The sequence below is a fragment of the Acinonyx jubatus genome, chromosome C2 (assembly GCF_027475565.1).
Source record: "Acinonyx jubatus isolate Ajub_Pintada_27869175 chromosome C2, VMU_Ajub_asm_v1.0, whole genome shotgun sequence".
Taxonomy (NCBI): domain Eukaryota; kingdom Metazoa; phylum Chordata; class Mammalia; order Carnivora; family Felidae; genus Acinonyx; species Acinonyx jubatus.
The window spans coordinates 39,242,295-39,269,940 of record NC_069384.1 but is presented as its reverse complement, the minus strand read 5'-3'; the positions used below and the strand labels follow the sequence as shown (position 1 = coordinate 39,269,940).

The window sequence follows — 27,646 nt, the reverse complement described above, 5'->3', positions numbered from 1 at the left end:
GATAGGTTAAATATATTAAATGAAGGTCAAATAATTAATGGTCAATTAATAAGTAACAAGATGTTTTAAGCTTTCTGAAAAAAAAATTCAATACTCATACAATATCAGGAACGTTTATCGCCTCTGATAAAGTAATTCCATTTCTAGGAATCTATGACAAATAAATTATCAGAAAAATCTGAAAAAAAACTTAGGTGAAATGGTATTTACCAAGGCACTGACTTCTATATAGAAAAAAAAAGAAAGAGAAAAAGGAAAGAAAAAGAAAGAAAAAGGAAAGAACTTAAATATTAAAAGAGAGGGAAAAAGTTAAATTAAGTCAGACAGTTAGGAAATAGAATCTAATATAGCCATTAAAAATGAACTTCAATGACTCTGAGGAACAATTTCTAATGATGGTGTTATGGACTGAATGCCATGTCCCCCCAAATTCATATGTTGAAATCCTAATCCCCAGCATATGATGGTGTTTGGAAGTAGGCACTTTAGGAAGTAATTAGGTTATGAAGGTAGAGCCCTCAGAAATGGGATTAGTGCCCTTTTAATTCTCTGGGAGACTCTAGAGAGTTCCCTCACTCTATCAGACAGAAAGAGAAGATGGCTATCTATGAACCAGGAAGCAAGCTTTCACCAAATGCTAAATCTGCTGACTTTGGACTTTCCAGCCTGCCGAACTGTAAAAAATAAATGTTTGTTGTTTAAGCTACCCAGTCTATGACATTTTTGTTATAGCAGCTCAAACAGATGAAAACAGATGGGAAAATGTTCATGATATAATATTAAATGGAAACTCAGGCTGCAGCATGGTATGAAAGTTGGGTCTTCACCATACAGCCATAGACATACACATTCACTCACTGCTCCTCCCCATATTCTCAGAAAAAGAGCATGAAAGGAAATACTCTCAAATATCACATCAATTATATCTGAAAATAAATTGTATAAAATATAATGTATTTTTATTTTTATAGTCTGAATAAATAGGCATAAGAATGAAAATACTATGAATATACCACTTATCCTGAAGACTATTCCTTTTTCTGATTTTAAAAATAAGACCATGCAATGATCTCAGATCCTTTTGAAACAAAAACACTATTGGGGTCCCAGTTTCTATGACAAAGCTGTTGTCTTCAGACCCTCTTTGACCCTAGGCATCCACAGTCAACATGTCACCAAGTCCTGTCATAACTTACAAATATCTTTAAATAGAGCCCCAACTTGGTTCCCTCCCTACCCTATCTTCTCCTGTTTATCACACATCTAAATCCTCAAACTTCTTTACCTGTTGTATTGCCCCTGACTGCTCACCTTACCACTTTCTCACCCTCCACAGACTTCCCAGGTGACCCTTCTAAAAGAACCTTCTAAAAGGAACTAAAAGATCCAGTCAGATCACTTCCCTGCCTAAAATCTTACAAAGATTATGTTGTTCATATAAAAAACAAGGCTCTCATAATCTGATCCCTGATTACTTTTCCAGATTCATGTTTTACCAATCCTACCTGCAGCCTACCAAATCATTTGCTTTTCCAAACAACCTCCATATTCTTTCACACTTCCATGCCTTTATACTGATTATTAACCCTCTTGGAATGTACATCACCATCTACGACTCAATTAATTATATTAAATTTCCAATATTTAGGTAAAAACTCTCCTTTCCATTAATCCTTCTCTGACATCTACAAGAACTTTGGGTGTTCTTTTTCTATGCTCCTGGGGAACACCTAAATTTTTCCCTGTGGATTGTGACTGTTAATTTAGCAATCTCCCTTACAGCACATTTAAACTTGTTCATCCCCAGAAGTTGGAAAAGTATCTGGTACTTTGATGGTTCTCATAAAATATTTTGCCTTCATAAACATATCCCTTCTCTCAACTTCATTTCTCTTCTGAATTTCTCCCTCTGCACAGGTATCTCTTTCAGAATGCACCAAGAGTGGGGTTTTATGGTTAAACAAGGGAGCTTCCTTTAAATATCAGTACTGCTGGGGCGCCTGGGTGGCTCAGTCGGTTGAGCATCCGACTTCAGCTCAGGTCACGATCTCGCGGTCCGTGAATTCGAGCCCCGCGTCGGGCTCTGGGCTGATGGCTCAGAGCCTGGAGCCTGCTTCCGATTCTGTGTCTCCCTCTCTCTCTGCCCCTCCCCCGTTCATGCTGTGTCTCTCTCTGTCTCAAAAATAAATAAACGTAAAAAAAAAAATTAAAAAAAAATATATATCAGTACTGCTTGGGAAGGGCCTTAGTAACCTAATCTCCTGATTGCCATTTCCATTGGACTGTTAAACAAATTGTTAACCTAGTATTACTTAAAATAGTCCACGAATCTCTAGGTTCACAGAGAAAAAAAAAGAAAAGAAAAGAGGACCTTCTGTGGTCAATGTGTATAGTCAATATACTGAATATCCTGTTGTCTCTTTGGAGAATGACAGTGCATAGAAGTTTGCAAAAAGTGTTAAGAAGTCCTGTAGGAAAGAAACATTTAGTTTTAACTCAGGATTTCCCAAAATCATTTACCATGGATTTCCCTTCTAATTCAGAAAGAAATGAAATGAAGCAGGATAGGATAGGATGGGATGGGAAGGGATGGGATGGGATGGAGTGGAGTGGAAGGGAAGGGAAGGGAAGGGAAGGGAAGGGAAGGGAAGGGAAGGAAATAAAATAGCACCCATGAACATTTCAGGGAACTACTGTTCTGAAGAATAGCGAAATTTCCTTTAGGCTCCAGATACTGACAATGCCTTATAGATTTCCAAAGTTTTCCAGGATATTTTTGAAAAGAGCTCATCCCCTACAATAGAGTTTATTGTAGAGAAAGGTCAAACTCTCCTTTCAAAGGATTAGATACTTTTTACAAAGTACTTAGCACAGTCCCTGACACACAGAAAGGACTTAGTAGAACTTAGCTGTTGTTATTACATGTGTTATTGTGTATAGCTTACCATAAACCTATTGATAGCACCATCAGCTTAAAATAATTTTGTTCATAAATCCTGTTTTTAGGGGCACCTGGGTGCCCAAGTCAGTTAAGCATCCAACTCTTGATTTCTGCTCAGGTCATATTCTCATGTTTTGTGAGTTCGAGTCTGACATCTGTCAGTGCAGAGCCTGCTTGGATTTTCTCTCTTTCTTTCTCTCTCTGCCCCTCCCCTGTTTGTTCTCTTTCTCTCAAAATAAAAAATAAACATTAAAAAATGCTGGTTTTTCTTCCAAATTATTTTTGACTGTAACATTTGAACTACATATTTTATTAATAATTTATGTATTGCTTATGTTATAATGCCAGAACTTGACATTTTATCATTGAACTATATTATTTTTTAAAATAATGGATTTATCATTAAAAATGTTATATTTTATAAATGGCATTAAGTAAAGTATCATGTTATATGGTTTTAAAACTGTTTTATATACATTAAGCTTTAAATGTATAACAATCAAATTAGAGAAGTCTACACTAAGGAGGCAACTTCTACATACAGAATAATATTTATAGGAAATATGATGAAGATTTAATGTATTTGATTTTAAAAGTACATACAACTTAGAAGAATATAGAACAGCAAGGTCCTAATAAATGGTAAATGCCATGACAATTTGCATAGGAGAAAATGAATTGCTAAACATATGGAAATATGTGGACCCTAACTAGTAATAAAAAAAATACAAAATTTTAAAAATAATACATTTTTGGTAATACAACAAAAATATAAAATAATTAAAATGCTCTTTGCTCACGAGAATAGTTTGGAATTTTTGTAATGCATTTGAAATTAATAGAAACTTTTGGCAAAGCGGTTTAGTTTTGTGTTTAAATTTTTTAAAGAAATTTTACTCTTTTTATCCAATATTCTTAATCTTTACAAATTTCTTGCTTGAGAAGGAAAAAAACAAATGAGTTTCAATATACATATATTAAGCACTCTAATTAAAGATGCTTAGAGCAATTATGCATATTGCGTAGGTCAAATGGCAAGAGAACATTCTATTTCAGCCTGTTTTACTCATTTAACTTGTAACTATTTCACGTTAATATTCAAGTTAATTAATTTAGCTTTTCCAATAAATTGAAGATGAAAATGATAATTATATTCATTTTTTGGTTTTAAAAATAAATAAATTTCAATTTGAAGACTACACTATTATTATCTGAATTTCTTTTTTGTGGCTTTTTCTTTTAAATCCTCAGACTTGCATTTCCAGACTAGATTGTGAACTCATTGCCAGATATACTTCCTGGAGGACAGAGGCTCTCACTTATCCTTAAACCCTCTGTGCCTAGCTGGATATCTGGCATGGAGAACACATTTAATACGTGTTTGTTGACTGAATGTATAAACGAACAACTTCTAAATATTATCTCTCCTATTTGGAAGCTTTGCTTTCTATTTTCTTCAAGGATGTCTTCTTTGTAGTTTAGATTGGTTGTTTCTATTTAAATATATTCAGACCCTAAGGGATTGTCTCCATCTAATTTTATTCAGATGGTTCCAATCTTAAAAACAAACACAATCTTTCAAATCATCTACCGTTACTAATTTTTGGCCATTTTCCATATTTCCTTTCCTTTGTCTCAACTTCTGGGATATTTTATGGCCTAATTTTTTAAAGCTAAGCCATAGTTTTTGTGGTAGAATGAAGAATTGTAAAGGGTCTTAGAGACCTAGTAATCCAAACTTAGAGATGTAATAACTGGGTTTCAAATAATTTGCTATTATAAAAATAACTAATGGCAAAGTCAGCACTAGAACCCAGATCCAGATTGCACTGCCCAGGCTTCTTTCAATTACAATCCTAAATTTTAAGTTTTCTCTTTCTCTGATATTGTTTTCTTTTGACTTTTCATTCATTCAAAAACAATATACTGAAGGCATACTTTTTCCAGGCCCTGGGAGGGTCACCATTAGTCCTCAAGAACAAGTGGAAAGGTCATCATTTGATATGAATACATGCACTTGGCAGTTAGGGATGTGGAAATGGTCTCTCCCTCATGTATAATACTTCTATAGTTTTTTCAGTCTGTTGTTTTGTGTCTTAAACAAGCTGATTCAGCCTTGTGCTTAACACTGAATTTCTTTACTACTTTTTAAATTATAGCCTTCCCTTGAGAAACTTGATTAATTCATATTGCTGAAATTATCACTTTAGTGCAAATGACATATGGTTTCATTCTGTTTCTAGTCTCTCTGGTTTGGAACATATTTTTGAAACACTAATAGATTTCTTATCCTGGAATCCTCTTAATGCTTTGACATTAAACATAGGCATTAAAAAATGTAGCAGTGTTAATTGAGAATGGTAATCAGGATGTGACCACTGGGTCCTATTTCGTGTGAGTTAATGTAACTCAATTATGTCTGGTATCCTTAGCATGGAACTTTAACAATGAGCTATTGTTTTAATTTTATATTATTCTATATAGAACTGTGCTCTTTCTAAAATAACAGTATTTAAAGTTTTCAAAGTGTAAGAAATACTTAATTGCTACTATAGTTGATGCTAGTGTTTACCAACATTCTTGAGGTCCCTTTGTTCAAGTTCAGTCTTTTGAAAAGGATATTTTGATATTTTAAATGTACACATTCCTTATAATACTAGTAGTTTTCTATTATTTTTTAAAAAGCCTCCTGTCCTTAAGTTTGAGAATTCAATTAAATATTGAAAAAATATTGCCATCTAGGAGGAATAAGCCATGATAATAACAGCTGGCTATCCTAAAATGTCTATTTTAAAATTGAGATTTAAATCCAAGACTTTTCTATACCAAATTCATTTTTTCCTGCCCTACACTAACTCTACCTTCGTATTAATATCTCCCAGAGCATAAAACGAGCCCAGTGTAGAAACAGAAGAGCAGTGCAAGGGCTGTTCACAGGAGATAATGAATTCATTGTAATGAAAATTATCAAGATCAATGCTATTTGACTCTGACTGGATACTCTACGACCCCTACCTTTAAAACCAATATAGACAAACAGAAATGGTGGGCACTAAATCTGCTCCGGAAATTCTGGGAAAAGTAAATTTTATTCCCAAAAATATTTTGGGAAGGCAACTTGCTGACTGACTCTAGTTCTTTCCCTTATACTTTTGTTTTGTTTTGTTTTGTTTTTAGAGGAGAACTTTCACATCTCATGCTGGGCTTTTTTATCGGCCATTTTCTTTGTATCCTTTCAACGCTACTCTTCTATCTGTTACAATTTGGATTCCATCTCTCTCTTCACCTGCCCTATCCCAACCTAGACAATACTCTTTGACTATGTCTCTTCAAAGGCCTGTCTTATGTACTAAAATTAGCCTACACGACAGATACTTTGATTCAGCTCTTGGTCTGTGTAACGAGTTGGCAAATTTTAACTACAAATTATAGAACAAACCAAATTTATAATAGCTTACACATTAAAGAGTCAAGAAATGATTTCGCATAACTGCAGTCTGTTAACAGAGCAGGTTGTAGAATAGTCTGACCAGATGCTAAATAATGTCATCAGGGACCCATGCTTCCCACACCATTGTCATCCTCGGTCTCAACTGCACACTGAGCTATGTTGCTTTGTGCTTGCATTATGAAAGGGAAGGATCATAATTTTTTTGGAAAGAAAAACTTTTTCACATGTCCTCAGCTGAGGACATATCTCACAAGTCTATATTGGACATGAGATTTGCACAATTGGTTTAGAAACCCATTTGGGCATCAACTACTAGTATATGGACTCTGTGAGAATAGACACCAACTAGTTTGTGACTATTCCCAGTGCCTAGATATTTTCTGGCATGTAATAGAATTTCACCTTACAATCTTGAGTAGATACCAAAACCCCCATGACTACTCCATGTGGTAGGTGACTACAAGACTTATAGATGAGAATGCTGCCAGGAAGTCAGCTGAATGACCCTCTGTCCATTAAGCTCACTGTGCTTTCCTCAGCTCTTTCAGATCCCTCTCCATGTAATCAACCCTGCCTTAACTCCTAGAACAATCTTGACTTAAGAGTTTAAGCCAGACTCTTTTTTGCCTTTAATTCCTTTATCACCATAATGGAATTAATGCTGCCTATCTTAAAGAGTGGTATGCAAAGCATCTGATACTGGGCCAGACATATAGAAGGAATCTGATAAATGGTAGCATCTTTTTCTGGACTCTTGATTAACACTAAACTAATCCAGATCACAATGTGGGATCTGTACTGTGCCACTAGTCATATTTGTGGCAAATCTGACCTGAGACCTTGGGTCACAGGTGGTTGACCCTTGAGCCTCACAGTTTTGAACCCTCTCTGGTGTCCTCACTTTGAAAATGTTTTTGATACCAGAATGTCTATGCTCAAAGTCCTAACTGTGCTTGTCACTGGCCTCAGCTTCCGATTTGGTTTCCACTTTAATTCATGTTCTCATTGCCTGTCTAATCTCTTAGTTGTGCCTGGGATGAGTGAACCTTGCTTTGCTCTGATTTACTCCCTTATGTGGGAGCCGGGACTACCTCAGAATTCAGTTGGTGACTTAGAGTCCCATATCCAAAGACTGAGTTCCTCAAAGCCAGTGTCTTCCTGCTGAAGTGGACATCCATGGGTCATCTAACTACATTGTCCATGCTTATGCTTATCTGTCTTACTGGTGCACCTCATCTCTAAAGCTTCAAACCTAAAACCCAGGTCTTTACTAAAAACCATCACACTTTGTAACTCTATGACTATGTACCCTGCAGAATGGCTAGTAACAGCCAAAACCACTTATAACAACCATTCTGCTGTCTGGGGTAATTTATTTTTGTTTATTTTTTTAAATATTTATTTATGTATTTTGAGAGAGAGAGAGAGAGAGAGGCAGAGAAAGGAAAGAGAGAGAATTCCAAGCTGGCCTGGCTCCTTGCTGTCAGCACAAAGCCTGACAGAGAGCTCGGTCTCATAAATTGTGAGTTCATGACCTAAGCCTAATTCAAGAGTTAGATGCTTAACTGACTGAGCCACCCAGGTGTCCCTGGAATATTTTAAATGCCAGTCTTTGGTTTCTATTTCCACACGGGCTATTAATCAGTCATTCATAGTCTTGTCTTCTTCCCAACTTTATACTTGACCCACTGTCTCCTCAAATACGCACAGATTTAAGGAGTTATAGAATTTTCTTCTCATTGCTTATTTTTTAAGAAAAAATATAAGACTGGGTGTGGAAGAAAGATATATTGGAAGTGATAGAGGAAGGAGAAGGAAGGAGGAAGAGAGAAGAAACTTATTAAAGCACAGTTTTTAATAACAATCATAATTGCTAATTTCTTACTTAAAAGAGTTGTTTTTTAATTTTTTTAAGTTTTTATTTAAACTCCAGTTAGTTAACATGCAGCATAGTATTAGTTTCAGGTGTACAACACAATGATTCAGCACTTCCATACAATACCCAGAGCTTATCACAAGTGCCCTCTTTAATCTCCATCACCTATGTAACACACGTCCTTACCCACCTCCCCTCTGGTAATGATCAGTTTGTTCTTTATAGTTAAGAGTCTGTTTCTTGGTTTCCTTCTCTTTCTTTCCCCTCTATGTTCAATTGTCAACATGGTTTTTAATTATTCCTTTCATCAGTGCTCATCTTGCAGATTTTTTTTTTTTTTTTTTGGAAGGGAAGACAATGCTGAAAGAAAGTCTCTGCTTATCTTAATTAATCCCAAATAGGTGAGCTCTTCCAACTGAGCAAATTTAGAGTATGTCCAGTGGTGAATATCTGATAACTAAATGGCACATCATCAGCTACAGTACTTTCTACGGTAGCTCAGGGGGCTCCGCTCAGTCCTGACAATGGGAACAATTTATACATTATCCCCACTCATGGTAGGTAATGATGTACTGATTTACATTTTTTGTACCCTTCTCCATCTACTTTTATTTTTCTTCATCATTTTGTGAGGCATTTATTTCTGTGGCCTAGCTCAAATTATTTTTTGTATTGAAATGTGTTATAAGGGTTATGGGTAAGTTTTAGAAAAATCCTCTACATATGTTATGAGAAGATTTGCTATGCCTATACCATGCTTTTTCCTTATTATGGAAAGCAGATTAAATTGACAAGCCAAAACTCTGTTCTCAAACAAAATACCCTGAAGTCTGTTTGTCTTGTAAGAAATTCTATGTAGAAGCCATACATGTCTGTTAGGATAGCTGCATGTATGCATATATGTAAATGAGTTTATTTTGAATTGGTGTGTGTGTGTGTGTGTGTGTGTGTGTGTGTGTGTGTCATATAAATGTTAGTTCTCCAAGGAGGACACTTGTGTTGAGTACTGGGTGTTGTATATAAGTGATGAATCACTGAATTCTACTTCTGAAACCAATATTGCACTGTGAATTAACTAAAATTTACATTTAAAAAGTTGAAAAAATGCTATTTCTCTATTTAGATATCCTTATATATATATATATATATATATATATCCATATTCATATCTAATTCTAAATTTGTATCATCTTTGATGCTTTATGGAGGTGCTTTATGGAGACCAAGGAGTCTTTCTGTCTTTGCTGATTAATGAATCCCAAATACCTAGATAAGGGACTGTTTTGAGTGAAGGAAGGAATGTTGTTAAAATATGTTTTGTAAAGTATTGGGAAAGCTTGTCCATCAGTGTTCTAATATTAAAAAAAAAAAAAAGGAGATGTTGATTGATATATTTGTATCCTTAGTGAAATAGTAATTGTGTTTAGAACATCTCCTCTAGCCTGGAGATCCAAGTTTGCCTGTAGGGGCTTAGCTATAAGTCTAGGAAAAACCCACTGCTGTCCACCTTCAGTGCTCTTTAAACCCCCTAGGATCAAGGATCCTGCGATTCTTTGAAAAGCGACTGACTCTTATTTTCAGAGAGAAATCTGACAGCAGTGTGGGCACATGAGACAGTCCCAGTGTTGTTAAATTTATAAAGAAATAAACTAGCGTATAAAAACAAAAGGTCTCCATTTTTGAGTGGGTGATAGAGTATCCATGTATTTCCTAACAATGGCTCTAGGCTTTAGAATATACCAGGTCTAATTGTGAGAAAAAATGAAATAAAATAAAATCCATGTCAAAAGTCTAAGAACATTAGTAAAGCACAGTTAACAAAAATCCTAAATGCAAGAAGTTCCTGGGGCTTCTGTGTCAGTTGAAAAGACAAGTGGGCAAACATATGGTTGGTATAGTTGGCTGCTTTTTATTCAATATTATCTTTAAAAAAACTTTAATATACAAATGTATTTCAATCAGACTACAGAATTAAAGGGTTTGATTTTGTAGTTGAGACATTTTAGGTCACTCCCATTGGTGGGAATTTAATTGATAATCTCATGTCTACTTTTTCATCCTTAGTATAGGAATCCGGACTACATAAATAACCCCTGTCCTTGCACCACATTGCTGTTATTAATTTTATTTGCAGAAATCAATCCATTTCTGGTTCTGGAGATAGCAAATGGTACACAGCACTGCCTGCACGCCTACATTCCTGACATGTAGTGACTGCACCCTCTTCCTTTCACAGATGAGGACATCCCTGGCATTCTACAAAAATTTCAACTGGAATCAATCTTCAGTTGGCTCTCTATACTCCACTTTAGTAATACGCCCTGATTTCAAAGAAATGCTGACATGTGGAAGATTAGCATGAAGGTGAGAGGGAGGAAAGAAATCATGCCAGTAAGCCCTAAACTTATGTATGTGTTGAATATTTCATGGGTAACTGCATATGGGATTGTGTTTTTTTTAAGTATGTGTAACATCTGGTTCTTTTTTTCACTGAAATCATGTGCAGTGCTTTTTTTCTACTTAAGAGCAGATTTTCTATTGTTTCATAAATAATTTTGCTATTGTACCAAAGGCATTTGTATTAATTCAATATGGTGCATTAGAAGTGTTGTGTGGAATGGATCTGACCATATTGTTTATTGATCTCTCCACTTACTGCCTTTATGTTCATCTTCAGCCTGCTATCACATCATCTGGATGTGATATTCATCTATGATCGGTATTCATCTGGATGCAGAAATTAGATATAGAAGGAAATCTTTCTTTCTTTTCTTTCTTTCTTTCTTTCTTTCTTTCTTTCTTTCTTTCTTTCTTTCTCCTTCCTTCCTTCCTTCCTTCCTTCCTTCCTTCCTTCCTTCCTTCCTTCCTTCCTTCCCTTTCCATCCTTCCTTCTTTTCCTTTTTTTGGAAGGCTGGAGGGGATGGGAAATAAAGATTTTAAGGCTGCTACATTCTGCAAGAAAGAAATATTTATATATACAATTTCTGCTGCTGCTCTCCACTTAACAAAGTAACAGCATTGGTGTGAGCCTCTGAGACTTGACAGTAAGTTCCACTGTGGTTTGCATTTTGCCACACAGATAGACGTAAAACACACCTGAAATCTTTCTGAGCATGTGGGAAGAAAAGCAGATTTAAAGCTCAACTTGTCAGTTTTACAAACCAGAAAGATCTAGAATTTTTTTCAATTTTGTGATACTGTGACTTCTTTTTATAATCCCAGTCTTAACCTCCATTATGATGCAGGATGAAGACCTCACTCACACCATGTTCAATGATCAAGCTGAGGGCACCCAGGAGATACCATTCTCTCTCTACCTGTAGGTGGAGACTGGAATGTGTCAGTCTTATATATGCCAACCTTTATGCTAAATTTCTGTCTTGCCCCACTGTTAACTCAAAATAAGCATGCCTAAGGGCACCGGGGTGGCTCACTTGGTTGGGTATCTGATTCTTGATTTCAGCTCAAGGCATGATCTCTCGGTTCATGAGATCGAGCCCCATGTTGGGCCCTGTGCTGATAGCGTGAAGCCTGTTTGGAATTCTCTCTCTCTGCCCCTCCCCTGCATACTTGCTTCCTCTCTCTCTTTCTCAAAATAAATGGATAAACATTAAAAAAAAAGCATGCCAAAAACTGAAATTAATGGGCGTCCCCCCCCACTAAAGTAGTATTTTCTTCAGCCTCTCTTTAACAATGGACCCATCATTTCAATATTTCTGCTGCCACCACACTTTGTCTAAAGCACGTGCCTTATAGTTTGACAAATTCAATAGTTTCTTCATTGATCTGCCTGCTCATGTCTTCTAATTGGATCTGATAACTGGTATATTGACTGTGAGATTTTAATATATAGTATCTGCATATATATTTTTTATATACATTTTGCCTCCTTAATTTTTTTCAGTGATTCTTTGTCTCTTGGAGGATGATGCATAAACCTTTCAGCCTGGCATGAATAGTCCTACCCAATCCAGGCATAATGTACCCAATAGCACACCTGCTACCAGTATAAAGTGGTTTTATAGAAGCTTCATGGTTGTGAAAGCAATTGCCACATTTGAGTCAAGTGATAGTCTAGTCTCTTCCAAATTTATGATCCTATAATTCACAACTCTTTGTCTTTAATTCTCACTTAGTCCCACTATTCTTGACACAAACCTTGTGTCTGTTTAATTATGCATGTTGGAGATAACAAATCTTTGGGGGTGTATTTTGTACATATCCAAGATCAGCTCACCAATTAAAGACCATTTTAAATTCCACCTCATGCATGCATTCCTTCTTGGCCAGCTAATCCCACTCTTCTGACTTTATGTTACACTTGCTGTCAGAATCTCTTATTTAGCATTATAATCTGTTGGGATGGATTGCTATTTATTTTTCTATTGATGTGTTTCTTATTAGATTGTGAAACCCTGAGTAAAAAGTGTGTATCTTATATTACGTTCTTTCCCCACATCTTGTACAATCACATTGCACTGTGCATATTACAGACACCCACTGAATATTAGTCGATGGTGTTAATGATCCTTTACCAAGGACTCCAAGTCAGTGCCCAGCTCCAATTTGCCTGCTGCACCAAACCTCACCTGACTACGAAGCCAAAGTCAGTTTTACAATCTCTGAGAGTTCTTTCATACTTTTAGACAGTTTCTCCTTTTCCTAGCACCAAAATTAGACTTATAAACAATCTTCTCTTTCTTCCCCACCCACTCCCTCTCCTCTTCTTTTAAAGATTCTGGGCACATAGTAAGCTCTTATGATAAATACTTATGATTGACTAGTAACTCCTCTGAAAACACCTGAAGCTTTTTCCAATTCACAGATCTGTAGACTTATATAGAAGTGTTAGGCTGTTATACAACTGGATTATCAGTATACCTGGAACTTAACAGGAGTGTATATACAACCACAAAGTATTGTCTCTATCTTCCAACAAAGTATATGTGCATAAAAAGCCAAGCTAAAGGACTATGGGAATAGCTCAATGATAATTTGCTGGCCAGATGGCAGCTTGGGGTGACTTCTATGCATTTTAGTACACTACTTCATGCACTCTGCTCTTAAATGCACTGCTTCTGTGCATATAAAGTTTAGCATACATTTATCAGGCCAGCCAAAAACCTGTATAGAGAGGAGATAATTCAGAAACCATAGGACACACTGCCAGATTAGCTGTCTCCATTATCACAGTCCCAGGCATCCCCAATGACTAGCCACACATTTTTGCATGACTTCATTCACTAGTTTGTGCCAAAGACAGACAACAGAAGGGAAAGGCCGGTGTAGACAGCTATGCCAAATGGAAATGGCGCCACCATACCCAGGAGTGTCAGCCTTAGTAAACCAGGGCTGAGGAGACAGCCAAGGGGTGGGGCAGCCCAATATAAATATAGATAATATTTGTGGTTTAACTCCCACACAGTTATGCAGAAGACATTATGGATTGGCTTACAATTTGATCTGGTATTTTTAAAAACACTAAGGCATAAATAAAAACATGAGCTAAATGCATAAATAGGGGTCTCTGTCTACCATGTGCTAGAAAAATATGTCAGGGTCTTAGGACTAAAATAAACATGATTTCTACCATGTGCTAAAGCTATTAAATTTTTCCCAATTCATAATGAAGCAAAACATGAGTATTAAGTAGGAAAATTAACTTTTCCTCTCTTTCTCATTATAACTATAGGCAAAGACAGGAAAAATGAGCAATTATACAGTGCTTTGAATTGGTACATAAAGCCTATCAAGATAACTCATTATAGAAAACAAACTTCTCTCTTCTGCCCTGTACTTTTATGTTGAAGGAGTTTGTATATTGGGGATAATCACTTGAACTTTCCTTTATTTTTATTCTATAAAATCAAATCACCAGGCTTTCTTATTGTTTTAAGTAAAAAAAAAAAAAAATGTTAAATAGAGGAAAAACAAGAAAAACAACTGTTTAAGAAAACAAAAATTCAACGAAATAAATTTGAAGATCGAATTGTCTTTGTGAAGCGATTTATAAATAGGGCAGCAAGTAGAGTAAAGTTCCTCTGAGAAGCTGTCCAGTAAATGGGAGGTTTTTATAGGAAGGAGGGTGGGGCAAGAAGTTATTAGCAAAAGAAGAAAAAGAATTGTTTCAGGTAAGGTCACCTTCCCTTAGGGAGAAAAACAGGAAGTCTTACTGGGTGGAGCACTTCATCTTCCTTTGGGAGGAGTGAAGAAGGCCCAAGTGACAGATTACCTCATTGGTGCTAAACAGAAAATTCCAGACTGATTGGCTTAAAATTCCACCCTGGAGAAGTTGGAACTGCAATTAAGTCTTGTTTTGCTGTCCTGGAGGCAAATGACTCCATCTTGGGCTTGTGGCTTTCTTTTTAACAGAACAAATGTTTCCATGTAGGAACCGATTTCAAAAATTTTAAATCTTATTATTGTTTAAATGACCACGACTATTTTTTTTTCCAAAAGAGAAACTAAGAATAAAAAATGGAATAAATTGAGGGATGAGTCATAGGTATTACTTCAGTATGGTTTTCCAATAGACTAAAGATAAGGATATCAGTATTTTTGAGTTTGTTTTGCTCAGAGGGAGTGAATAAATTCCTTTTCAGCAGGGAGAAATTCAAATTATATATGTGATTTCTCTAAAACAAAGTTACCTTTTCCTACAACATGTGTAAGTACTTGGATCGTGTATAATATGTCCATGGTTATTATTTTTCTAAATGAATCCTCATATTTAGATCTTTTCTACCTTAAAGAGATACCACTGTTTCTTTTGTGGTAACTAGTCTTCACACCTTATCTTTTCTAGGGCCTGAAACAGCACAGCTAATGTTGGTATTTTCATGTAACAGATTAATCACTTACCGCAAAATTGGTATAGTGAAAAAAGAACACGCTTTGCACCACAACAGATAAGAGTTCAAATTCAAACCGTATGCTGTACCTGTTGGCTATACTTCATTATGCTGCATTATATTTTCTTTCTAATATACACTTCACATTGAGACAGGGAAACTAAAGGGACCCCATGGAAAAAAAACACTTTTTGCTCCTTTTCCTGATTCTATTCTTGCTAGGAACCTGCATCACCACCTTACACATGGCTTATAATTCAGATAATGTATGTCCTCCTTATACAGGTCAAGGAGTTAATGATTTCTTTGGAGTCTTCCAGGAGCACAATAGATAACATCTAGGGAGTGACCGGATGGGGTCATCCTGAATGTTTTCCAAGCCCACTGACTCACCAAGAACCCTAGCTCCAGGGAATAAGTGACTTATGGAGGACATCTAAACACTCATCTTTGTTCCTGGATGCCTGAGAAGATGCGTGCACAGGACCACAATCCTCAGTAAAAACCCCAGACCCCAAGCAAAGATGAGACTCATTCTTCTTACCTTTCCACGTCTCCTAGACGCTCTGTCTGTATCTTCATTCTCTCTGTACGTTCAGTAAACCTTGCTCTCACTTCCTCTTGGCTTGAGTTTGATTTCTGTCCTACACGAAGCCAAAGACCCTCTTGGCAGGTCCTGTGGGATTCCCCACTGGGTCCTTGGACTCAGCCAGCTTGCATCAATATTACTTCATTAATTTCGTCATTTGTAGAATGATGATAATTTGTAGTTTTGTTGAGATGATTTGTAAAGTGCCTGGCACATGGTAGTCCTAAATAACTATGAACTCTTATAATGGCCTTTTAACCAAAGTAACCTTAGTAAAATAACAACAACCCTAATTTCAGTTTTTACAACAACAACAAGAACAGAAAGATATTAACACCTGGAATACAAAGCTAATTGTAGCAATTCAGTAGGATTATGTTCAAATTCCCTGGCAAATAATCTTATTAATAATATCCAAAGAGGGAAAGGAAGTTAAATGACTAAAGTAGAAAGAGTAAGAAATCAATTATTAAGTTTAAGGCTAAGAATGCATTCTAGGGAGGGAGTAACCCAGTTTTTATATAATGCAATTGAAATATTGCAGAAAAGCGATCCACTTTTTTCTTCCTTGACTTTTCTACTGGTCTAAGATTCTCTCCTCATTTCTTAAGAAAAACAAAGGTGGGGGGGCAGAGATTAGGATCATGATTATATAAGCAATGCTTGAGAACATTCCTTTCAGAAAAGAAGCAAAGTTTACATCATTGAGAGGAAAAGATGAAGCAGTTTATTTTAAAAAACAATTTTTTTTAATGTTTATTTATTTCTGAGACACAGAGAGACCCAGCATGCGTGGGGGAGGGGCAGAGAGAGGGAGACACAGAATCTGAAGCAGGCTCCAGGCTCTGAGCTGTCAGCGCAGAGCCCGACGCGGGGCCGCGACTCACAAAACTTGAGATCATGACCTGAGCCGAAGTCGGCCGCTCAACCGACTGAGCCACCCAGGCGCCCCAAGATGAAGCAGTTTAGACTATCTGTATTGATTAGGGAGGTTTGGGTTTGCAACATGCTTCACCAAAATAAATTTAGAACCACAAAATCTAAGAGATCCTTATTTGCAGTTTCAGAACCAAAATCCCACAAGCAAAACATTAGAAATACAGGCTTCTCTTTCAAGATGAAAAAGATGACTTGCTTTCCTTTTTTCCCTCCCATTTTTCTCCACCAGATCGTGCCAGTATTTCTCTACTTTTATGTTTTGAAAATAGAATTCCATTGAGGCACACATGAGAAAAAGTCACTTGGTAACAATATTCCTTCTCTAAGTGTTCAAATAAAATGGGGAGAAATATATGAAAATACGGAAAGTGTTCCTAGACTTACAGAGATAAACGGATTGGAACAGTATCCACCCAGCACGAAAGCACCTCTTAAGCTGAACAGATCATCTTCTAAGGGTGCCTGAGGGAATTCATTCTCCTCAGGACTCAGGCATGCTCTCATACCAATTAAGATGATGGACTGTTTATTTAATAAATTTTCCGATTGTAAAAGAAAGTATATATTATGAGACGACAAATTGCTAGGGCATGCTTTTATTATATTATAAAAACCTTTAAACACTTAGTGACAATAGGAAATGGCTTTTTGCCATAATTATTTTGAAGTTGTGCTTACTTTATTCTTCTGGGCTGGCACACTGCAGTATTTATAAGAGACTTGCCTTAACCTGTGGGCAATTTATCAGCAGGAAGGGGCTTACAACAACAGTGAGTGCAGCCTTTTACAGGAAGAGATTACCAGCATCATCATTAGCAATACTTACAATATTACTTAGTGTAATAAATATGCTTATTTCCAAACTGATGTGAGCAAAGAGAATCCCTACGCTGAGGATTCAGAGGTAGGATGCTGTTATTTGTTAGAGATCACATTTGCATGTGGTTTGGGCCAAGTCATGCAAATACTTCTTTGCTTATCTTTCTGGTTTTAAGTATTTGGTAGCCAATTACTTGACTGAAGTGAACAAAATCCACTCTTTCTGAATTACCCAAACTCAATAAGAATGAGGGCTAATTCTGATTGTTTCTGAATTACCATAGTTAACCACTCTCTGAAAATTAACCATATGGTTCTTTGTCCAACCGAGGATAATGTTGAGAATGCCTGGAGACCTCAGTCAGAATTAACCTGGGAGAACTAAAAGTCAGACTATTTCATGCAAACTAGGCCTTGTCCTTTTTTTTTTTTTTTTTTTTTTTTTAATTTGAGAGAGAAAGACAGTGCATGAGAGGTGGGGAGGAGTAGAGGGAAAGAGAGAGAGAATCTTAGGCAGGCTCCACGCTGAGCTTGGAGCTTGATCCCACCACCCTGGGATGATGACCTGAACTGAAATCAAGAGTAGTCCGTTCAACCGACTGAGCCACCCAGGTGCCCCTAGGTCTTTTGTTACTTTTGTTATGTGTGAAGCAACTTCATTTATATTTCCTTAACTGCCTCCTCTACCAGTTGATCATGTGAATAAAAGTTAGGAACTTTCATCTCTATCACTAACTGTTTGTGCAACATTAAGCTCTCAAGTCCTCTAAGCATCTCTTTCCTCATCTTTAAAGTGGCCATAGTAACACAGTGGGTGTCATATAGAAAGGTCTGCTTGGGGTACCTGGGAAATTGCAAGTACTCTACTGATGACAAAGACTATTATCATTTACCTTGAGCATCTTCAATTTGGAGCTGTTGGTGATCTCATTGAGCAAACTAGTTTATGAAGGTTGCAGTCATAGCAGTTGGCAGAAAGGTAGGAGGTAAAATGTGGATTGTGTTACCATAGGAAATGTTCTTATTTTTGTGTAACATTAAAATACTAGAGAAATTAAAAAGAAGAAAACCCTATCGATGCAAATAAAACACTGGGAAATTCCCATTGCTTTTCTTCACAGGCTTACTATCGATGTATTTCCAATACCTGTAGAGAGATGGCCCTTGATAACACAGCAAGACAAGGCAATGTTTCACCATCACCAATACTAACATCTTTTCCCCCACTCCCAGGTGCTCAGCTTAGAGCCTCACTTCAGCCTGCCCTTCTCTTCTGTTCTGAAATTGTTTTATACATTGGCAGTTTTGATCATCACCTTCTATTTTATATATGCTTTTCTTACATTTCCAGCCTCCAACATTGCCAGCTCTAAGGCCATGGACCTTAATATCCCTTCCCTACACCCCGCAAAACAAAAAACAAACAAAACAAAACAAAAGTTCTACTTTAGACTTTTTCTCATTTCTACCCTTTCCTGCTACTTCTACAGTAACAGAAAAATCTGTCAGAAGCAATAGCTTCATGGTTAAGAGCATGACCTCTGGAATCAGAGAGACCTGATTGTTATCTGAATCTAACATAGTCCATATGGTGATGTGGAAATTTATTTAACTCAAGTCTTATTTCTATCCATAAAATGGAGCTGGTTAAAGTGCTTCATGATTAAGTAGAAAATGCATGACTTAACAAAATATGTAGTGTATAATAAATGCTCAGAAAATATTAGCTATTTTTATTGTACCTGCTTTATGCTTTATCCTACTTGGTTCTCTGCTTCACAAAATGATGCCTACTATATTTCACATAATCAAAGATTCCACCAATTTCAAGATATATCATTACATTATATACTACTGAAGTGAAAAACACTTTTGTTATCTGAAATATGAGACATTATAGATTATAATACATAACCTAATTTTAAAGATGTTAAAATATAAATTAAAAATGTACATTTTAGAATCAGTAAATCTAAGGCAAACATGTCAATGTTTTGATGCGTTAATGGAAGCAAAGTAAAATATCCTTTCTTAAACTTTGACATGCATAAGAATCATTTTAGAATCTTTTTAAAATGCAGATTATGATTCAGAGAAATGAATTTCTGAATTAGATTCTCACTCTTTGATTGAGCCTGGGATTTTACACTTTTAACAAGCGGCCAGGTAATGCTGACGAAACTGGTTTAGGGTCCACACTTGAACAACAAAGAAGTAAAATTCTGGCGTCCTAGCTAAAGGTCATTTTCTGAAGATAATGTTTTCAATCAGAATGATTAAGAAAAGTATTTCCAAACTACTTGTGCCCCATACCAGAAACTTCTCTCATTTTCCACTACTCATTTCTCTTTGTCTGTCTGTCTGTCTGTCTGCCTGTCTCTCTCTCTCTCTCTCTCTCTCTCTCTCTCTCACACACACACACACACACACATTCATACATGTGAAAACACAGTGAACCACTGTTAACTTTAGTTACAAGATGAACTGTTTTTGTAGATCTCTTGATTTGTGTCAGGGTGCAAACATTCTCCCTTTCTTAGAACACACCGGGAAGGAACAATGCACAGAACAGAAAGGAGAAGTTTATTTGAACAATAGCCTCTTGTTTGGTATTCTAACAGAATGCGAGGTTTATCTGGAACTAGTCCAGTGAGGGTTAGCAAGAGTCCTTAGTGTTTGGTGGGGGAAGATTTTGCTGCTGGTGTTTTATTTGACCAACAGATGGCAGTAGTGGTCTCTCTCTCTCTCTCTCTCTCTCTCTCTCTCTCTCTCTCTCTTTTATTCCTTGTTGCAGTAATCAGAAAATTGAAGCTAACTTGCTCATAAGATCCTTCTAAGAGCACTCATCAACTTTTTCTAGGTTCCTTGCATTCTTGGCTGATTTCAAAATGTTATCTCACTTTTTGAGCACTGGACCACTTAATCACTCTTATAAAATGTAACCCTATTTTCAGGAGACATGCTACCTACCAAATCCATATTTGCCTAATTCAAATGGAAAACCAGGAGACCGTGACTGTCTCATTTCCAATATGCATAATTTTTTATTTTACGCATCTGGATATTTTGGGTACACTAAAAATGCATTTATTTAAATTTAAAAAAAGAACTCAGAGTTTTGAAAATTACTTATGTTTGCAAATGAGCCAGAGTAAATCATCTTACCCATCTTCATCAAGATCCAATTTTTAAAGCTGTGCAGTTGTACATGTCAAGGATATCTAACATGTTTCTATCTATAGTGTCGCTGAGAATATTTATTTGGTTAGTAAATTTTGACATGATGTGTATCTGCAGAAGCCTGCTCAATACTCCTTTTTACAAACCTTCTATGTACTATTTGGCAGAACTATATTTGAGTATCTTTCTATGGAATTTCAGTTAAAGGATGTGAAAGAAAAATCCCTTGATCCTCATTGTTCTGTAAGAGGGTGAATGTGAAAAAAATTATAGTTTGCTTAGTATTCTTCTTTTTGCTTTTAAAGATTTGATTTTTAAGTAGTCTCTATACCCAATGTGGGGCTTGAACTCACGACCCTGAGACCAAGTCGCCTGCTCTTCCGACTGAGCCAGCCAGGTGTCCCAAGCATTCTAAAATTATAAACATTTATGTATGCATAACTATTTTCTATTTAACAGCTACCATTTAACTACCACATGTCTAGTCATCATAATTTACAGGTTTACCTTAAATTTAAACTCAGAATATCATTAATACACTTAGATGCATTTTTATCTCTCCCATAAGTAATCAAATGAATCTTTATAATTCACCTTGATACCTTTGCTCCTTGTTACTGGCTGTAATTCCTGGTCAGAATTCAGAGTTAGAAGAATTTTCTTTCTTACATTTTCTATGGGTTCATTTCAGTCATCTGTTTTGCGGTCACATTTGCTTTTAGACTTAACTCAGAAATGCAGATAACAACATAATATTCATAGCCTGTAAATATTTAAAAATGGATGAATGGAAAACCTAAATACTCTTCCCGAAGTTATGACCTGGACAGAATCATGACAGGGGAGGGTGTTGTTACTCATCATTTCTCAATCAGAAAGCTGGTGACTCTGCTAATAGACAGTTTAGAGTTCCTACAGATCTGAAGATTGGATTGCCACTGATGGGGATAGAAAGGTCATTTATCAGCAGCTGTCACTAGAGGCCTCTGTAGTCACTTACAGGGCACCTTCTGGGCACCACACTTTGGAACAGTTCTTCAAGAATGGATCCTCGGCATGTGTGAGCTGAACCTAGCAGACTCTACACTTGTCCCTTCCCTCCTAAGTTTCCCCAAATAGGCAATCACACAAAAGGTTTATTCTCTTATTTTCTCCTGCAACAAGGTTAGGTGACCCATAAAGAAGAGCTCATTTGTTTATCAAATGTAAGCATTCAGTAATCCAAAGCTCTGTATTTAAAAACACAGTTGACTTTTGGTCAAGATGAGGACCAAGAAAACAGGAGAAATCTCCTTTCCATTCCTACTCACATATAAAATTGCTAGATGTTAAAAACATTTACAAACTATACGGCAAAACAGTGTGGGGCAGTATTTTCACTTTAAGTTTAATTGCTTTTATATCAAGAAAAAATATGCTAATAGTAATTGGAATGTAAGAAATAACTGCTAAATAAACTTAGATAAGAGGAACAGCCTCCAAAAAGTATATCTATATTAAGTTCCTTTTACAAAGATATCAGACTATTTATTTATTGTTTTTAAAAAATTTTAATGTTTACTTTTGAGAGAGAGAGAGAGACAGAGTGTGAGCGGAGAAGGGGTAGAGAGAGAGAGAGACACAGAATCCAAAGCAGGCTCCAGACTCTAAGCTGTCAGCACAGAGCGCGACGTGGGGCTAGAACTCAAAATCACGAACCCTGAGATCATGACCTGAGCCGAAGTCGGATGCTGAACCAACTGAGCCATCCAGGTGCCCCGGATATCAGACATTTATTACGCATTATCATATTGATGTTGTGAACATGCCAAGAAATAAGTATAGAGTAACTCATAGTCAATATAAAGTAACATAAGGAAAAAAAGTTTCTTCAACAAAAAATATCTCTCTCCTATCCTGTACCTCTTCTGACAATTTTATCATTCAGTTTATTAGTGTTAACTGTAGCACTGTGTCCTCCCCAAGAAAATAATGTTCTCAGAGATGTTACTTGTCCCCTAAGTAGCTGTCACCTGGGAAGGGTATAAACCAGTATAAACCAGCAATTAATAAGTATTCTCAGAAGAATACTTCTGTATAAGAAAAAGAGTGGAATCTTAGAGAAATGATTCATAGGACAGGTAAGTTTCATTCAGAGAAGGAACTAAAAACCATCCATAAAGCAGAAGTGGAATGAACCAATGTGAAGACTTCAGATCTTTGATTCTTAAAATATTTTCCTCGGCTCAAAAAGTTTAAATCTTTTATTTGATTCAGATAGGCCAATAGAGAGAAATTCTATAGAATTGCATTTGTTTGCACTACTAAGGGCAACATAGTTACTCTTAGGGACAATTAAAGGAGACCTGTTCAACTCAACAGAATAATTGCTAGTCTTGAAGGTAGGGTTACCAAACCATTTTGCAAAATGCCTATTACAGATACTCACAGATCTTTGGAATTATTGGTTTTCTAGAACTATACTTTGTTTCATGAGTTATTTTGCTCTTTAGTTGGCTAGGGTTCCTAATTTCTTATAGGTGTGTGTGTGTGTGTGTGTGTGTGTGTGTGTGTGTGTGTGTGTGTGATGATATAAACTATTGTAGATTGTTTTAATTTTAACAGTAGAGGGTAAGAGCTGCATAGTAATTAAAATTTAGGACATATACCTTATAGTTAAAATATAAAACATTCATATATCTACTGTTAGGACAAATATATACATCATGTCTTCTTTCCCTACCTCTCTGAATTTGAGTCCCTTAACTAAAAATATACTATATAGCTAGCCAGAATAAAATTCTTGAGTTATTTAAAAAATGTATACAGAATGTCGTTTCAAAAAATGAAACCATGTGTGCAAACCCCAATTTTTCCCTTGAAATTGAATAATTAACTTATTGCAACTTCTTTATTTTTAATTTTATTTTTTCCTGGAAAATGAGAACATGTAGGGTAGACTGACCTCAGGGCCCTTTACTCTCCTTTGTTGAGTGGTGGTCAATCCTTCTGAGACCCCTCCGGTCCCAGGAAACCAGGCAGCAGAACAAAGGTATAAAGACTCAGAGAAATGAAAGACGTCTAAGAGGAAAGTGTGAACACAGTGCAGAAGGAAGGATTACCTAAGGCAAACATGGGTAATCTTCTAATCAGATATTGGGTGACTATGTTTCCCTCATTCTAAAATTTCATAAATTTGTTAGAATCTACATTTGGATTTTATTTAATGTTGCACTTGTGCTTTAGAGTGTCAGATTATCTGTGGATTTAGAGAAGGGAGATTTACAGTTTAGGTCAGGAAAGTTAAAATGGACTTCGATGAAGAGGATGCTGTAAAACACATTTGGGATTGAACTACACAATAACATTAAAAAAAAAAACCTCTGTGCACATATATGTAGGTAGCTCTAACGCTTTATTTGTATACATAGAGACGAACAGAATGGATGTTATTGAATGTTTAATTACTAGTTCTAAAAAATGCAGCACATTCTATCTCTGTGTGCATAAGGAAACTGAAGCCAGAAACTACAACATGACTGTTATTGACACCATCAATCCCAGAACTGTGTTGCTCAGGGCCACTAAGGACCTCCAGTTCTCAAGTATATTTTACATATAGTTTGACATTTATCTCCCATGGATAGTGAATCCCTTGGGCATGGATTGAGAAAGGAAGCATATGAAGCAAGGATTTTTCTTGTAAAATTTCCATTTGTCAAAGACAGAAACAACTGTGTGTTGTAAAATTTACCTTGCTTTAGAAACTAGTCAACAATGCTCTCATATAAGCATTTTAATATCTGCTGAGTGAAAATATAAGGCTTATTACCTTAATGAACAAGATTCAATAAAAATCTCTTTAAGTAAACGCTTATAGTATCGAGAAGTTTCTTGCTACAAATAGACTTGAACTTCAAGGCTTCAGCTATAACAAAGAATTTGCAAGAACAGTGCATTTTATTGATGATGTGAGAATTTAACTTTAATGTCCACTTAACATCTATAGTGGTAATTAGAGAATACAAAATGAAGGTAATTATGGAGAAAAAGGCCACACAGAGAAGTGGGTAGGCTGAGGTGAAATTAAATCTTTCCCTGTCATTTTCTACCTTTTTTTTCTTTTTGGGGTAGGGAAAGTGATAGAAAGGAGAAAAGAAAAATTGCAACTCCTTATTCACTGACAGCTAATAGGTAGTTTTATTCTAATTGCACATAAACCCAATTAATCTGGAAATATTAAAAGGTTTTTCATTTGTTAGGAGAATTCTAAAACTAAATGATTTCAGAAGAGCAGTTCTTTCAGAAGAACTTGTGTAACAGTTCATTAGGGTTATTATTTGGAAAGGAAGGACTGAAAGGAGGGAAGAAAGGAGAGAAGGAGGGAAGGAGAGGTATGTCTAGTAGGAGACTAGGTGAGTGTGACAGCTTTCCCTGGAGTATTGTTTTCTCTCAGGCATAAATCTCCAGGACTAGAAGTGTGATTTTACACTATTTTGAACATACTACTGAAAAGACTCTCTCTGCATCACAAAATCAGTAAGAGCCAACTTCGAGTAAAGAGCAGGTGAGAGCGTTGTTTAATGATTTATCTTCAAGAGTGCAGTGAGAAACTGTATTGAGATAGGGGCTTTTATTGTGAGAGTATCTTATCAAAGGGATGTCCTGTTGGACAGTAATTGATTTTCTCTTCCTCAGGGAAAGAGCACCCTCAGCATGAGCCCAAATGCTTCACCTTTGAGCAGATTATTATGGCCCTTATTAATTATGCCCATCTAGACAGGCAAACTTGCCCTAGAGTAAATTCATAAAAGGATCTTTTGTTTGCCTTAGCAAACCAGCCTGAAATTATGGTAGTCAGAGCCTTGGGGACGAGGGCACTCAGCTGATATGAGGAACATGAAGATGGGTCCTCCCTCCTTCCCTCTTCCCCATCTCCATGCCCCTCCCCCCATAAACACCCAAAGAAGGCTGAGGGAGATGAGACTTGAGGCTTGGCCCTAGCACCAAATCAGAAGAGGCAGAAGCATGGACTGAACCCTCCTGATACCAGCCTGAATCCCAGAAGTAGCAGGGGCTGGTACCAAAAGTGTTCCTTTTCAGAAAGTTGCACACACAAAGGTGATTCATGACTTCAAGAGTCTTGAGCCAGCTTGACCTAACATAACTTATACACGTTAGCCTCTTTAATGACTACTGCAGCCTGACAAGGGTCTGCCCCTACCCCTCAGGTAGCTCAGACCACACAAGTGTGAGCAGTGGAATAAAAAGGCTTAGAGGACCCTGGCCTCTGGGTGGGAGAGCTCTCCCCACAGAGAGTAGACACAGGGAGCATGCAAGTTCCCCTAGATGGTGTGTTTTTAGGGCCAACATTTTGCCCCGGCCTCTGTACACTGGGAACAGGTTATAAAGAAGAGTGTGATGCTTTACATACCAAACTTAGAGAGAATTTATATCCATTTAGTTAACCTAACTAGAAAAGGCTGGATTGTACTTAGGAGCAACAAGAGATGGAATTGAAAGCCCCTGGGGCTCTGACCTTTCTGCTTCCAGCTCTGCTGCTTCTGTGCGACGGCTTCAGCCTCACTCTCTCCCATGAGGCAGTTCCTTTATTCCATTTTCCAAGCTTTGTCACACAGGGAAACTGAACATCATTCTCCCATCTTTAAAATCTAAAAGACAAATTCAAAACTCTTTTTTTTTTGTACGTTGATTTTCCTTTGCTTCATTTAACTCCCTGTTAAATTCAAAACTCTTAAGAAAGAGCTCTGACTGACCTTGCTTGATTTGCTTGATTTGTCCTTGACCTAGGCACGCTGACGTTCTGGGCCAGCAAATGGTGTATTGTGGATAGTTGTCCTGTGTATTCTATGAAGGTCTACCAACTAGGTATCAATAGCACCCCTGTCCCCGTCCCCCAAATAGGCTGTGCAAACAAAAATGTCTCTAATATCACCAAATGCCCTCTGGTAGATATAAGTGTCCCCAGATTGAGAACCATTGCTTTAATCACTGTGGTCAGAAATATAGGATCACATTATATCAGAGTAAAGCAGTGAGGTAGGGTTGCGAGGGAATATCAAATCCTTGATTTATTGTAAACTAGGCGCCACTCCAATTTGAGTCTCTTGTGTACCTCAAGCATCATTGCCCTGCTTTTGTCATGTAGCTTCCTCTGAGCTCCTGTACTAATACATTCCCTAGTCTTTGCTGTCCCTTGGTTATCTCATTACCATGGGTGGCTTTAAAAAATTTGGGTGGAGTGAACACTAACAACTAGGACTAGGCAACAATTTTCATAATATTTACTCAAATTGAAACACGATAACATGCAAATTCAAGCAATTTATTTCAAATGTAACATAAGAAAAATCATTAGCCATAACTGGATTTATGTTTTAATGTTTTCCTTTGATAAGAGGAAGAACAAATTATTCATTGCTTTTCTATTTTCTTTATATCAAGGAAAATAAATTTTTCATTGGTTTAAAAGGGGAGCTTCATAAAGCCTACTACTTCTTATAAATGTGAAGGCTAAGTAAATAATTGTGAATGTTTCATAGAATAAATAACCATATGGGTATCTATAAGTAACTAAACATGCTCATATATTGTTTATATGTTATTTTACACGTGAGGACATATTTATTAAGTACATTTGCAATATTCTACCTGATTTCTTATTCACAGACACTGCAATTGAATCTTAGGAGTCTACACCATATCATTTCACAGTGTCTATTCATTAGGCCTTGTGACTGTGAACATGATAAGGTATAGGACAAGGTAAGCATGAAAAGTCGGGATCACTGACTTTATAGAATCAAAGGGAAAAAAAAATCTAACCCACCCGAGAAGGACTCAAAAAATGATCAGAGCATGTGTTTTGTCCTTGAAATTTCTGCTATTCTTTTGATTTATAAGCAGTCCAAAGAAGAATCCTATAAATTAAAACATATACTCCTGCATCTTAATTTTCATACACACCCCAGAGGGAGATTTACAGTCAGTCAAGACCTAC

General features: G+C 36.6%; 1 long non-coding RNA gene across 2 annotated transcripts in view; it reads right to left on the bottom strand.

The window, feature by feature from the left end:
- LOC128315148 (uncharacterized) overlaps window positions 1–27,646 on the bottom strand; it is an 82,546-nt gene that overhangs the window by 13,136 nt on the left and 41,764 nt on the right. Inside the window, exons 4-5 of one of the 2 annotated variants that reach the window (XR_008297601.1) lie at window positions 26,165–26,297; window positions 21,241–21,409 (exon numbers count right to left, since the gene is read on the bottom strand). This is a non-coding gene — a long non-coding RNA (uncharacterized LOC128315148). The remainder of the gene's footprint in view (window positions 1–21,240; window positions 21,410–26,164; window positions 26,298–27,646) is intronic. The other variant, XR_008297602.1, reaches the window with a different exon arrangement.